The sequence below is a fragment of the Coturnix japonica genome, chromosome 2, assembly GCF_054131305.1.
Source record: "Coturnix japonica strain WE chromosome 2, WE-NBRP24, whole genome shotgun sequence".
NCBI lineage: Eukaryota > Metazoa > Chordata > Aves > Galliformes > Phasianidae > Coturnix > Coturnix japonica.
This window is the reverse complement of record NC_140664.1, coordinates 90,354,138-90,369,874: the sequence shown is the minus strand read 5'-3', so window position 1 is coordinate 90,369,874 and position 15,737 is coordinate 90,354,138. Positions and strand designations below refer to the sequence as shown.

At 35.4% G+C, this 15,737-nt stretch overlaps 1 long non-coding RNA gene across 8 annotated transcripts in view; it reads right to left on the bottom strand.

The window, feature by feature from the left end:
* The window catches only part of LOC146762050 (uncharacterized), a 57,236-nt gene extending 47,632 nt beyond the window's left edge, over positions 1 to 9,604 (bottom strand). For all 8 annotated transcript variants that reach the window (XR_014942871.1, XR_014942868.1, XR_014942869.1 and 5 more), the window contains exons 1-2: positions 9,462 to 9,604; positions 3,810 to 3,887 (exon numbers count right to left, since the gene is read on the bottom strand). This is a non-coding gene — a long non-coding RNA (uncharacterized LOC146762050). The remainder of the gene's footprint in view (positions 1 to 3,809; positions 3,888 to 9,461) is intronic.
* Between the last annotated feature and the right edge of the window lie 6,133 nt (positions 9,605 to 15,737).

The window sequence follows — 15,737 nt, the reverse complement described above, 5'->3', positions numbered from 1 at the left end:
TCTTTTTCAGTGGGAATACTATTGGACCAAAAGCTTATTATAAGTTAGCAATGTGTGCAGCCCAGAAAAACAATCAGGTATTGGGCTATTAGGCAGTACCAAAAGAAGTGTGGTTGAGGAAACAAGTTGGTGATTTGGCCTTCTACTCAGCTTTCATAAAAAACCACCCAGTAAGTGGCATAAGTAACAAAATGAGAGATGCTAGCATATTAGGGGTCTGCAGCATAAGAAAGACAAGAATACATTACACTGGGCTAAGAGGCAGACCACAAGGATGATCGGAGATCTAGAGTACATCTACAAAGAAAGGCTGAAAGAGTTGGACCAAGACAATCCTGAAAAAAGAAGGCGCCAGGGACACCCTCTAGCAACTTTCCAATATTTATTAAGGAGTGTAGTGACAGGAAAGAAGTAATAGTACAGTACATATAGATTAGGTATAAGGAGAAATATGTTTTCCGAGAGTATGGTGTACCACTGGAAGAGAGCCATGGTTTTTGGTGTGATAAAGTTAATTTGTTCATCAGTTTAAACTGACAGCCAAAAAAAAACAGGAATATCAGGGAAAAAGACAGAAGAGACCCTCCAGTGTTTCTCCAAAGAAAAGATGGAATGTAACCTAGAATTGTCTTTCTACACTTATTTGAGTCTCCCCCTAATGCTATGCGTCTGGGTGCCTGGGATCTTCCCTCGCTGTCTTTGGGAAAGTGATGAAGCCACCACAGCTACAGAAGCTCCAGCTGCACAGAAGGTGACTGGGCATTTATAATAAGATTCTTACATAAATGTTTCGGTGAAACAGTTTAACTCACCAGATCTAACAACAAAAATGTCAAAGGTATTTACACAGAAAGGAGCAAAACATTACAATGCAACTCATGAATGCCATACAAAGCCTTTTCCTGAAATATCACTTTCTCTAAATAAAAAAGTAACCCAGGTCTATCCTGAAAATCTATCACGTTCCTGAATCAGCACAGACATCAAGTTAAGAGAGAGACCTCCAGAGATCATGACCTCGGTATATTTATTTTCTGCAAGTTTATATGTTGCAAATCGAGGAAGAATAGAATTAAGTACTAGGGCAAGACAGGTTAGCAAAAAGGGCATAGACCGTTACTGACAGAAAATATCTAGAACACTTTCAACCATTTTTTCTCTTCCCCTGTTCCTCAGAAGAGAAGGTATTTGAACTTCTGTGTTCAAGTTCCACTCTGCAGAGCATATGAATACATATTAATTTCTTTTTCTCTTCTCCCTCTTGCAATATTGGAAACTTCTCTGAGAGCAGTTAAGCAATTGCTGCAGACATTTTTCTGACACTTCAACCTTTCTTTTCATTGTTTTAGTGACCGTTTTCTTAATTCTCATTTATTCTTCATTTTTTAACTGGTCCTGAGAACACACAGTGTCTCTGTGGAAGACTGACCTCAGATTGAGGTCTGTGATGTAATATCAGTGTAAATTCCAGGAATATTTAGAAAAAGAAACTTAAGTCAACTACAGATAGAGATATGGAAAAGACATTACAGTGCTAAGAAAAGGAAGGCTGTGAAATTCCTTTGAGGTTTGATTCATAGATCAGATAGTGAATATCCAACTTATCACTCTTGGTCAACATCACTATCTTTTCTGATGATACATATTGTCAGAAGAGATCTTTTTAAATCTGCAGTAATTGTAAAATATGAACAGACAATTTCACCAACTCAAGAAGACTAAATTGAAGTAGTTTGTAATGATAGAAAATTTAGATACTTAGTTTTCTAATTACATATTGAAAGAGGAGAGTACAGCAGGGATACCATACAAATAACAAAGCATTTGACTTGTTGGTAATCTTACTTCTATCTCACATTTCATATAATCTAGCTATTGTCTTGTAAATTTCAGAACTAGATTATGGTCATAGTAGTAGTAGAAAAATAAATAATTACATTTAAATATTCTCTTTTGACATTATCTGGAATTAATTTTTTTGCACCGCAAAACACCGAACATCTCAAATACCCTAGTATCAGAAGTTAGCCACTGTCTACATCAGTGATTGCTAGTCATATGCAGAACTCCTGGACCTAGCCCAAACTGAAGATGAGCTCTGCACCAAAGTGAAATATTCCTGATTGGACTGAAAAATTTGGTAGCATTGCAATCTGCATATTGTATGACTAAAGCTTTGGAAAATGTGCCTACATGTCCAAGACAAATTTGTTTTCTCATATAAATTTGATTTATGTCAAAAAGCAGCTTCCAAGAGGTAGAGCAGATCAAAAAAAGAATGACTACTTTGACAGCTCCTTATTGCTTCTGTAGTATTATGGCATTTGTAGGCCTGGATGCTGTTGGAGGAGCTGTAGGAGATTGGAAACAGTGGTTTACAAATAACTGATCCTATTTTTGCTGTAGATCAAGGAAGAATTTATCTGTTAGCTGATGAATGCTTCCATCTCATGTTTTTCTCCAAGACAACTCTGTAAAGCACATGCTTCTAAGTAAGTGAATGTAGAACAGCACTTTTCTGCTTGATTCTGTTTTGATTATTTATTACAAATGTGATGTTCCAAGTAATTGTGGAGAACCTAAACCTAAAACTTGAGGACATTCTTGTACACATTAGTAGATGTATTCTTCAGATCTTGACTTATCCATCAAGAAGTTCAAATTGAGGAGGTATTTGATGTGTGTATATTCTATGAAATACATCCCTGAATTAATATTATACAAATTTAGTCATTCAGTTAAGACAGAAACTCTGTTTTTAATGTTTCTCATGATGACACAAAATGCATCGTCAATCAAAAGCATCTGTTTTTTCCACCAAATCTCTTAAAGCTGTAGACCTCCATGGTTTGTGCTAAATGAGTTAAGATGCTGGGGTAAGCCAAAGCGATAGTGCAAATTGATTGCTGTTTAACATACAGAACCTTGGAAGTGAGTATCAGATAGTGAGAGAAAAATCAGCATTCAGAATGGTACTAGCCCTTTATTTTTACCAATATTCCATTGTGATTTTGTTGTGGTGGTGGTTTTGTTGTTTGTTTATCTGCACGTTTAGTTTGGATCATAAAATACAGTAGTAATTAATGAAAAAACATTCCTTAGCTGCAAGCTGTTTTTTTGCTTTGCTAGAAGTAAAATCTCACGACAAGGTCAAGCCAGCATTCAGAGCTTGTGCAGAACTGCTCATCTCACTCCTCTATGCAGCTAACACTGAATAGGTTTTCAGGCACATATGTGGCAAAGGAATATATCCCTGAAATTCTTGTTTTCATAGATTTAGTGAGTGCACCATAAAACAGACTAAGTTAACATAGATCAAGCAAAGTACCCTGCAATGAGCTACTGCTTTAGATTTTCTTCAGAATGTTCTCGTAGCTCATAGTACAATGATGAGAACCACTAGCCACCTTCATGTTCACACCCTTTGACTGAAAGTATGTGAACTAAACCCAACAAATTACTTAATTAGCTGATGAAGCAGTAGATTTGTTTTTTGCCAGCTGGACATTTTATTGAAGTATGAACAGTATGACCTATTTTTTTTTTGGAAGACACTGACAGAAAGAATAATTTTAATAAAATAATTGGCTCTTTCTGTTGTTGTTTTTTCTTTTTTTCCCCCATAATCTTAGCATTCTGTTTTATTTCAGTTACTTTAGCATTAAGTAATTATTTTATCTTTTCTCACATTTATTCAGCAACACTTAGAGGACTTTTGCTTTTAATCAGACTTGAATCTTTTTCATGAACTGAAAATGTTGATGTCTGTACTATGTTTATATTTATAAAGCCTCATTTCAATTACTTACCCTGAGATGTGAAGTGCTGTGGGATTTGTTGCATACAGTCTTGCTGAAGGCAAAAATCCTTTCTGTTACCTTCTGTCTCTAATACAAGATGAAAAAAAAAAAAAAAAAAAAAAAAGCATAATCAGTATGACTCCTTCATTATAAATAAATATCAAATTTTCTCTGTATTTTTCAATTCTAATAAATATTTTCTGTTTTTCAGTTTATTCACACTGGCAAATATGGGTAATCATAGGTCTGGATAAAATCTCTGAATTTTTAGTTATTGAAAGCTAGCACAATTCAAATTCTATACTAATAGCATGCACTGGTTAGGCTTGTTCAAGCAAAAGATGGAAATGCTACTTTTTTTTTTTTTTTTTTTTTTTTTTAAACTGGTAAGTTTAATGGGTCTGAAAAAATAGCAGGCATTTTAAAGCCTCTGGACTTATATCAGACATATCTTCCTCAGATATGCAAAAAGTGTGGACCTGATCTTGCTGTCTTCCCAGCCTCCTCTATGGAAATATATGAAACATTTGCTTTCGTTGCATCACTTGTTAGAAAGACAAGCACCTCCATGCCAATGCAAGATGGAAAAAATCTGAACGCTAACTTTGAGGCTTGTACAGGAAGGGCAATTAGATGTTCTTTCAGTTAATGAGAAGTGTTTCATTGATGGCTTTGATATAAGATGGCTTATAAAACTGTCAAAGATGATTCAAAGAGTATTTTTTGCAGTGAAACCATGACCTAAATCACTCCTCAAGTTTTAGGTTTACTAGGCATCCTACACCTCAGTTATCAAAGGAACTAAATATAAATCTAACATAAAGAGCTCTTGCAGTATAAGATATCTGACTTGACTTCCAAATAAATTGAGAGCAGGGCTTTTAAAAGCCTGAAATATAATCCTATTACAGAGAAATGAATTACTGAGCTGATTCACTGTCAGGACAGCTACATCTTCACTGAGATGCTTACTGACATTTTATACTCTTCTATGTAAAAAATAATGTTTGGCAATAAACTAATAATAAAACCATGCTGAAGTTCCAGATAATTAAGAAACTAACAGAAATAATACAAATCAAAACAGTTCATGTTTCCTAGAATAATTCTCTGACTATTTGAAAATTTGTGTAGGTAAATGAAGGTTCCAGATAGATTGCTTTGTCATTTCTAGTTTCTACCCTGACACACTGAGGTCTTACGCAGACTTGAGTAGTTCTTTGAGGTTGAAATTATAAACAAGATCAATAAAATCACCTCTTGACATCCATGAATCAAATTAGCCAAATATTCAGGCAACTTCTCTACTCCTCTTCCATTAGTTTGTAAACATAAATTAAACTGCATGATGCAGTAAAACAGAGATCATCTATCTTTCCTGAAATAGTAGTGATCTAATATTAAGTGATATCTTACAAAAGATATTTGCTTTGCTAAAGGTATGTTTACATACCAATAGAACTATGAAGCTGTTATCTTTTAAAAAGGAATATATTACTTTTATATCTTCAATTTGAGTAATTTACTGACTTCTTTTTCCAAAAAGTAGTCTATTAAGGCTATTTAAAAATTTGATTTGTCACTAAATTTGTATACCTAAAAAGTCTGCTTATTAAGTCCGTTGGATGATTTCTGGTCCTGAAAAAAACAGAACTTTCAAACATCAGCAACACACAAAATTCTTTTGAAAGCAGATCGTGCAATACAGAAAATATTTCATGCTGTGGACTTATAAAATAAGATTAAATATTAATGTTACTCTTTCACAAAACTTGTGAAGATTGAAAAAAGATTATGAATATTTCCATTTCGTGCTGCTGTTACTAGTATTTCAGCTTGTACACACACACATATTTTTCTTAGTGGGGAAGGCAAATCTAAATATATAGTTATTACTTCAATCATGCTACAGACCAGAAACATTCAAAATTTAGATTTCCTCTTCAACATTCAGTCACTGTATTTGTGCTTTTGTGAATACATCTGCCCACAGGAGATATATAAAGAACTTGGCTGTGTAGAGACTTTTTGATGTGTTTTTCTGCAAAGAATTACTATTATGGAAATCTAACTTTTGATAATAAGGATATACATACATACATACATATATATATACTCATATACATATATACTACATATATATAGTAAAATTGATAAACCAAAATGAAAATTCATGATAAGACCCTTGAAAATAGCTCTATATTTAAACATTTCCACAGATCATAAGTAACTCATAACTTTTCCACATGAGTATGAAACAAACAGTGCATATATATACATATTTCCAGAAGTTTTGGCTTGTTAAATTTCAATTGCAATATGTGTTAGATATTAAAAGAAGGGGGAAAAGATAGTGGTGGTGGCAGAGGCATAGGAATAGGATTTGCCCAGAACCTCATTAATACTGACTGTTCTCCGAGCATGAGAACATGGCATGAAGAAATGTTTGTGTACTAAAACCAATGGAGATTTTGCCATGAATTTCAGTGAGGGTGGAATTCACTGCCAATTTTATTACCTGAGTCAAATTTAGTAATGCTGGAAACATCAAGGATGACTACAAAGGTAAGTTAGCTTGATTACCCTATTCAGTGTGCCACATGTAAATTAATTACCAGTACCCTTTGAATAAAAGATTAAACTGTTTCAGTGGTATCATTTTTATTTAAGTCTCATTTACTTAGTTGTTTAGTATTACATATAGAGTCTCCTTCTTTGGAGATATTCAGTACCCTTCTGGATGCCTACCTGTGTGACCTGGTGTAGGGAACCTGCTTTGGCAGAGGGGTTGGACTTGATGATCTCTGGAGGTCCCTTCCAACCCCTACAATTCTGTGATTCTGTGATTTCTTTTGAGCATTATTTATTAATTTCTATGATAGTAGTTTTATGGCCATATGAGTAATATAAAAGCACATCAATATATCTCTTAATTTTATGTCCCTGGTTTATGAGCAGTTACATAGATGTGAAAGAAAAAGGGAAACCCAGAAATCTATTTCATGCTGACAGACACTGTTGATACTGATTTTCATAATAAAGGAAATCTCAAGTTTGAATACTGGGATTTGATGCTGGTTATTAACACTTTGATCTTTTAGTTTTGGTATAGCCTGATTTTCAAAACCCACTTGCAGATTATTACTTTTGGATAAGGGAGCATATACTATCAACTTTGTAAACTGCTCTGAACTTCATTATTTTCCTTTGGATTCTTGGAAATCTGATATTTCACAGTTTTGATTGGTCAACAGTAGATCAAAAGCAATTGTTAATCTATTTTGGTATTTTGAAAAGGTTCGTTTTTTCATTTTTTTCTTTACAATTTTCTGGCATTGAGTTGGCCAGCTCTCATTTCACCCAATCACATGTGATAACTAGGAAAAAGTTACTGTTATTATGAGGCCCAGGTCTAACATAACATTTAACTATTTTCTTAAATTTAATTGGTCTCACTGAAATCTTATAGCTTCAAAAAGGTATAATTTGCATGCTTAAAAAGAAATATACACTGGAGCTCATCTAGGCAGTCAATTAAGAGATTTTTACTTCAGGCAGGCTTCAATACATTTTATAAAATCAAGTAAAGCTGTTTTGAAAGATGTAGCTCATATCTACTTCTTCAAGTAGTTTTATCTTTCTCCTCACAAAACCAGAAATGAAATTATTTTGTGCAAATCTAATCCTGACAGAACAAAACAGAGTCCATCAGAGGGCAATGTTTCTCATTTCTTACCTATTTTTCACATATTTTCAAAGCTGAACACAAGTTACAAGAAAGTGATTCATCTTTATTTTTAATACCCTACTTTCTCAGGCAGTTCCAGTTTTAAAAAAGGGTCTCATCTAGGCAGAGAGAGAAAGGGAAATGGAAGAGGAGGAAGGAAAAGAGAAAGAATGTTTCCATCTGTCACTTAGTTTTCTTCTAACAGCTGCTGATTTGACTAATGGCAGTTGCATAATTACCATCTCACACGTGTTTGAAAATGTTCTTTGTTTGGTCTGCCAGTTGTCTTGATGGAGTACACTCAATGGTGCTATTCAAGAGTGGAAACCTGCTTATTTAAAATCCATGTCTGAAGCAATTTGAAGAGCATGAGCTCCCTATCTGAAACATTCATACCATCATTGCAAACATTTTTCCCTCTGAAAATTCCACTGCTGGAAGCCATAAATACACCCATATTATAAACCTGTTCTTCAGTGCACAAATTCATTTTCATCCATATTGATACAAGTTTTAAAGAAAGCATTAATACTAGACTACATCCACATTATTTTACCAATGCTTCTACAAAGTATAGATAACAAAAACCACCACACTTTACCATGGCTTTTATTCATAGCTCACTGAATAGATATAATTTTTATTATGCCATGATCTATCAACAAATATAATGTCTCTTGACTCTTTTCAACTATGAAGATTTATTTCTAAATCCAACACTTTCATATGAAATATGAAATGCAATATTAGTAAAAATTGAAACATTTCTTCAAATCACTAAGTAATGTTTCCACTGCTCCTTGATGAATTTTTCTAACCTCATAGAAAGTTAACCAGAAGTTTTGAAAGTAGGAATCAGGTAAATAGGGGCCTTTCACATGAAGATAAGTATCCTAGGCTTTGGGGAACATCAGAAGAAAAGGACAAGTGGAACATGTTAACATTTCTGTATTCAAGAAAATGCAGCTGGGCAAACATAAGGGAAAGTTAGCCAAAGAAACTGGTTCTGACTGGTTTGAGTGAAGGAGCTGGGTCAAAGAAAGAAGGTCAACCTGAGGAAGACTTCTGACTTCATCCCAACAACCACTGGAGCGAGACCCCCACTATGGACTGCACACGTGTCAGTAGGAGGGAAAACATGTAAATGAATTCCCAGAAAAACAATGAGTATGTTAATGATTTCTTGGAAATTTGTTGCATATGTGTATGCTTGCTCTATAACCTTCTAATGCTCCTGTCTACCAGTACACATGATAGGAGGAGTGATCCCACATGTGCCCAGCACTGAATAAACACATACCTGCTTTATAACCTATTTCTGGTTATAGAGTCTGATTCTGTATGTCAGTTTTACATAATTTCTGCACTGTTCTATGAATGAATAGCTAATATTCTTACCAAATATTACCTTAGAAAATAATGTAAGCAAAGACATATCTAATGAGTTCCTCAGGAATTATTTTGATACTGAAGCAAAAAGCTCTAATTTTGTTTCTCCTTTCTGTGCTGAAGCCCACATTAGCTGATAAATAAAGTAAATAAATAAAATAAAATTAATTAAAACATTCCCAAGGAAACTCTCACACTGCTCCAGTCTTCTTCAAAGCTAATTGTTGTTGTTGTTGTTTGTCAGAGTAATACAGCATTAACAAATGAGAATCAAATTAGAAAACAAAGCAAAAGCAAAACAAACTTAAAAGGTTATCTGAAAGCTAGTTTTCTGAGTATAATTCAAGATGCAGATATATAATCAAGGAGAATAATATTGTTCAGCAATTTCTAAGTACAGTTACATTGATTGGAGATCAATATTATTAAGTGACTAGCAATTCAGTATTTTAAGTTCTGAACAAATCTGATCAGTGTCTAGCCTCACTTTAAAAATACTAAAGAAAATATTCAATAAGTTTGTCAATTATGGATTGAAAACTTACAGGACAGTATCAACATTTATTCAGAAAGGAGATGTAGATATATCCAGAGGTTACTTTTTGCTCATAATTCTCTCCTCTGCGCAGATTCTTGAGACACTCTCATTGCTGTAATTGCTTCCCAGTAGAGATTTAAGCACTCTGACTCAGATGTTAGTCATAACATCTGTCACATGTCGTTTATGATCACTCTCATCCTCTCCCTAGGGAATGCACAAGGAGTGTTATGTTATTTTTTTAGGATATGGTTGGGGGGGAATTTATTTTTTTATAAATTGCTACTTAATAATCTAGGCAAATGAATGGAGAGGTTGTGTTTTTAGTAGTTTACTATGTCAACTTGTAACACATTTTATGAAATATTGTTATCTATTTTGGGGATTATAAAACTGTAGTTATTACAATAGTTAAATGCTCAGCTGATGTGCTCAACAATGCAAGAAATGGTTAAAGGTCTATAAGAAGGCTATATGTCTCTTAGGACCCTTGGGACTTTTACAGTGCAGAACAGTGATCATAGTACAATTCCAGTCATCAGACACTTTTTCACTGTAGTTCAAGCTAATTAGCTTTTCTGGTTGGGTTACTGGGTTCCCTCCAACTTTTATGATATCACTAGTGATGCCATCTGTCCCAGGTATTTTTCCTCTTAAAGTCTTCCTGACTTTCTCTACCACACATAAGCCAAGATTATTTCTTCACATCCCTTTTTATATCATAGGAGGTGGTGAAACTTGTCATGTTTGTCTCTATGCATCCTTGTAGAGCTGCTGGTAAAGCTCATCAGCTCTCTGCAGGATGTTATCTTTCTCTCTGTAATTACTCTTTCATCACTGTCTGAGAGGGACATCTGGTGTCAATTATCTGTTTTCTTCTCATCTTGCTACAGCTGTTTCTTTTAAGAGTATTTTAAATCATTTCTATGTTGCACCGTATTTTCAGATCATTTGTGATCTTTTATTTTCAAGGTCATGCAGTTCTTGAAGTTACAAATAATCATTTGTTATCTCCTTTGATTGTTTCTTTTAACATGCATATCCTATTTGAATTAGTAAACTGATTGCGATAAAACACAACAGACAAAGGTACTTCTATAATGAGATTTCTTTTTCAAATTAACTGGTGAACTTTGCGTTCAGCTCAGAGAGGAAGAGACTGAGAGGAGACTTCATGATGGCCTGCAGCTCCTTACAGGGGAGTGGAGAAGGTAGACTGATCTCTGCTCTCTGGTGACTAACAGGACCTGAAGGAATGGCATGGAGCTGCATCAGCGGAGGGTAAGGTTGGATACTGGAAAAGGGTTCTTCACCAAAGGGTGGTTAGACACTGGAACAGGCTCCCCAGGTCAGTGGTCACAGTACCAAGTCTGTCAGGGCTCACTAAAGCTTAGTGAAAATGTGTTTGTTACTTAAAAGAGCCATATTACATCTGGACAAACAGTCTTACCAAGAGGAAATAAATTTCTAGTGTTTGCATGTATTAACTCTCCTTTCTTGTGGCTCACAGAAGAGTGTATATATATATATGTATATATATATTACTTTGCATATGTAGAAAGAATATCTTAATGCACATTCTGATCAATCAGTCACCTTGTCATTATTGCAGAGTGACATTTAAATCTGTGGTTTACTTGATGCATTTTGTTAGTCTCACTGATTTCAGTAGCAATATTCATTGGACCTAGCAGGATTGAAGGCTTGTGTCTAAAAATTTCAGGTAAAGCATACAGTCAGTGTACAAGGTCATTTGCCATTGCAGATTCTCACTATTAGACCAGACTGTCTGCTATAACTCTCCAAAATGCTTTGCTCACATTAAGGATAAGGAGTTACCCCCATAGAAATATTTCTGCAGTATTTTAACCAGGTCCCAGAGTTTCCCACAAGATGCTGCTAGGGAACTCAGGCAAAACTGGTGAAAGGAAAATCCTGCAGTGCAAGAATTCTTAAGATCTTGTCAGCAGCAGAGTTCTAGATCATGAATAAAACTCTGTTTACTTGAAGTAGATAAGAAATTTGCAAAAAAGGGTAATAGATACTCATCTGTTTTATTCCAGGTTATAGGTGTAGGTGTGGGACATTCATTTATTCATTTGTTCAAATTAAAATGCAACTCAAGCCTCTCAGGTTACTTTTTATCTTTCCCTCGTTTTTGTTTTTTGTTTGTTTGTTTGTTTTTGTTTGATTTATTTATTTTGTTTTTTTTGTTTCTTTTTTTTCTTCATTATGAGGAAGTGCAAAAAAGCTTTTCTACTTACACAGTGCCAAGAACACAGGCTGCTCACATTTCCTATATCTGCTTTAAGTAAGTGCTATAGAACCACACTGAAGAATATAACAGGGCAAAGATGAGATTTATAAGATTTATTTATTTTATGTAAGGACTATTTGCTCTCTTTTGGGCCTAGAGTGAAATGATAGGTAGCTAAGAAAATATGCAGTCTCTGAAGATTAGAAGCAATTCCATGATAACCAGTGACAAATTTATGTCAATATATGTATTTTCACAAATTAACCATCTTCTGAGAGGAGTAAGGAAGCCTAAACTAAATGTCTTTTTGTATTTTGCAAAGGTTTGCTTTAGATGAAGTTGAGTGTCTATAACTGAGAACCAAGACCTTCCATCATGACTTATCTGTATTTACCCTATCTGGATGCTCTGGAGAAAGCTAGCTTCTAAATTATATAAATACTTCACAATTGTAACTTCTGTTTTATTCTGTTAATGCAGAAATCAGTGAGATTATTTTAAAAATCTAATTTTCAAAACATATTGTAAATATGTTTGGCTTGTACTACAGGGAATGAATACATTTTTTTCTGTCCTCTCAGAGATACTAAGCTACTTTGAAATAAGCTAATCAATAAAAACTACAGCCTGAATTCTTCTCCCATTCTATTATTTTTGTGTCATCAATTGACTAAGAAGAGAGACTGAACCTGATTTTAATTTCACAGATTTACATTTGCACAGATTTATGCCATTATGATGCATGACTGAGTGTAATCTGGTCTATTACAGAATCCTAGTTTTTATTTTCTTTTCTCAGATAATGCAACTTGTGACAAAGGGAGCTGCATAACTATTTCCACAAACAGATTTCTGAAAATGTACATTATAGAGTCTAAATTTGTGAACATTAACTCTTTCAACAACTTCAGAACATTCTTACAGTTAATTTAAAAAGTACCCAGTTAAAGTATACTGGGTAAATCTAATTACTTCATAACTACTTAGTTTAACACTCTTGTCTCTCTTGTTTAGTGTAGTGTATCTCTCATCTTCCCCCCCCCCCCTTTTTTTTTTTCAGACCACCAGTCATGGTCATGGAATAGTGTTGTGAATCAAGCTTTTTAAGACTGTTCTGGGGCCCCCTGGGACGGAGTTGATTTTTCCTTCAGTATCTGATATGATACTACATTCTTTAGGAGGATCTGTCAATAACTTAGGAGTTGAAATAGCTTACACATGAAGTAGTAATTTTTACAGGTCAAAGCTATATCTAATCAAAGAGTAGCAGATATTAATCTTAATAAACATTTTTCAGTGGTTTCAGATGATGTAGGGAGTAACAATTTTCACTTCTCAGTTGTGGAAGCAGGGCACTGAAAGACATTAAATGCACTGTATCAGGTTTGACCAACAAAACAGCAACAGAACTGGGTAACTCTAACAGTGTGTTTGAAGAACACTGCCAAAGTCCAGGTTGTTTTAAAAGCTGCTTGCAGCTTCATAGTGATTCTGGTGGTGAGAAATAAAGCACACAAACCAAAACCTTGAAATTACATCTTTGAAGAGAATTCAGTTCTTCCAGACAACACAGAATAAATGAATTATCCCTACTACATAATTTTGCTGTCAGGACATGGTTCTTGTGAGTATTATGGAAATGAAGACACATAAAAATGATGACCTATTTTTAATAAGCATTTTTCACTGGTAGCCAGAAACCTTTTACAGCATAACCAGTAGAAACCCAAGAGTCCACCCTAAAATCCTGCTCCTGCTTGGCTGCTGTGCTGAGTAGCCTCAGGCTTTAAAATGTAACTTTTATTTCAAGAGCTAAACTGGGACCTACAACACCAACTCCCAATTCAGCTGCCTCTGAAATAAGAGTACACTGTAAAAGTTAGAGTTCATTTCTAGCTATTGAGAAATACTTTAAAAAAGTGCAGTCACTGGTAACAGAAAACACAGATTCATGAAGGGAAAGTCCTGTTTAACAAACTTAATCTGCTTTTATGACAAGAGTAGTCATCTACTTGACAAAGAGAAGACAGTTGGTGAAGTGTTTATGGATTTCAGAAAAGCTTTAGATACTATTTGTCACAGCATCCTTCTGAACAAAAATGTTCAAAACAGATTATAAATAAATAAATAAATAAACAAAAAAACCAAACATATACCATTGTTGAACAACTGATGGATGGGTCGGTTGCAAAGTGCTATAGTAAATGGGGTTATCTTAGTGTGGTGGCAAGTCACTAGTGTGATTCCACAGAGCTCTACTGGAAAGTATACTGGGTAAATTTGTGAATAATGCTAACTTGGGAGAAAGTGTTAACTCCATTAAGAGTAGATAGGCCTTGCAGCGATATCTTGACCGATTGGAGGGCTGGGCAATCACCAATTGCATTAACGTGTACAAATGCTGGATTCTGCATGACGGATGAGGCTGTCTTTGATATATGTACATACTGGGTGTCACGCACTAGAAAGGAACCCAATGGAAAAGCATTTTGGGGTTCTAGTTCATGGCAAGTTGAATATGACTCAACAATGTGCCCTGGAAACACAAAGGTCCAACTGTACCCTGGGATGCATCAGGCTCAGTATTGACAGCCAGGAGAAAGAAGATATCGTCCTGCTTTTCTATGTACTGTGTGGCCTTGAAGGATGAGAGAAGGGCCCCACAGTAAGGGAGGGAAAGGGACTTCACAGAAACTGGGACAGGGGGAGTGAAAAGATTATGTAGAGTTTATGTAGAGGTTGTTAGAAGAATGGGGATTGCAGACACTGGATCTGGAATAACAAGGGGGATGAAGGCCGTGAAGATAAGGATGGAACAGTCCGAAGATAGTGAGGTGATTACATGTCCACAGGGCAAGTTGGAATTGGTTTTGGGGGGTCCCCCTCCTACAAGGTCAAAAGTTTACAGTGAAGAAGACAATGAGCCTTCATCCCACAACCACCCCCACAACTCACCACACACACACAAGGAGGGAGGGACCACATGCAAATGGGGTCTTAGGAATGTAATGGATATGTATCCAAATTCCTGTAAACTATTGATTAGTTATTAGTTCAGCCTATATCTGTAGCACACTTTCTTCTAACAGTGTGCAAGTGAGGTGGAGGTATCCCCTTGCACCAGTGTGTATGTGCATCACTCATTAAACATACCTGCTTTATAACTACTTTGTGGTTATGGAGTTTGATTTCTGCACATCAGCCTCACCTCAAGTTTTGGGTGCAGTTTGGGCACCACAAGATAAGGATATAAAACTGCTAAGGAACATCAGAATGAGGGCTACAAAGATGGTGAAATGTCCAGAGAACATATACAAGGAAAGCTAAAATTATTTGTTCAGTTTGCCTCAGAGAAGAGACTGAGGGGAGATGTCATGACAGCCTACAGCTTTCACACAAAGGAAGCAGAGGGCCAGGCACTGATGTCTTCTTCCTGGTGACAGTGACATGACCCAAGGGAATGGCATAGAGCTATGACAGGGAAGGGTGAGATTGGCTATTACGAAGATGTTCTTCACCAGAAGGTGACTGAGCAGTGAAACAGGCTCCCCAAGCAATAGGTCACAGTACCAAGCCTTCCAGAGTTCAGGAAGCATTTGAGCAATGCTCTCAGACATAGGGTTTAAATGTTGAGTGGTCCTGTGTGGAGCCAAGAGCTGGACATGATTATCCTTGTGGATCCCTTCAAATTCAGGATAATCTATGATTCCATGACCATTGTAAGTATTTTCCATATCTCATAAGAATGGGATAGAAATTAGTGTATTATTGCGTTAAATAGGGAATCTTTTTGACTAAATGCTTTTCTTGTATTTCTTCTTTTTTATTCCTATAGATCACAGTTATATGCAATTATGCTCTTTTTAAAAAATGCTTTTGTTACATATAATAATGTGATGCGATACCTCCTTTACAATGCTTTGCCAGCATTGCTCAACAAGAAGCAGGAAGTCTGTATACATGAAGCTACTGCTTCATGCCACTCTGAATTAACTCGCAGTGGGTCTTAGATATCTGCACATGAAT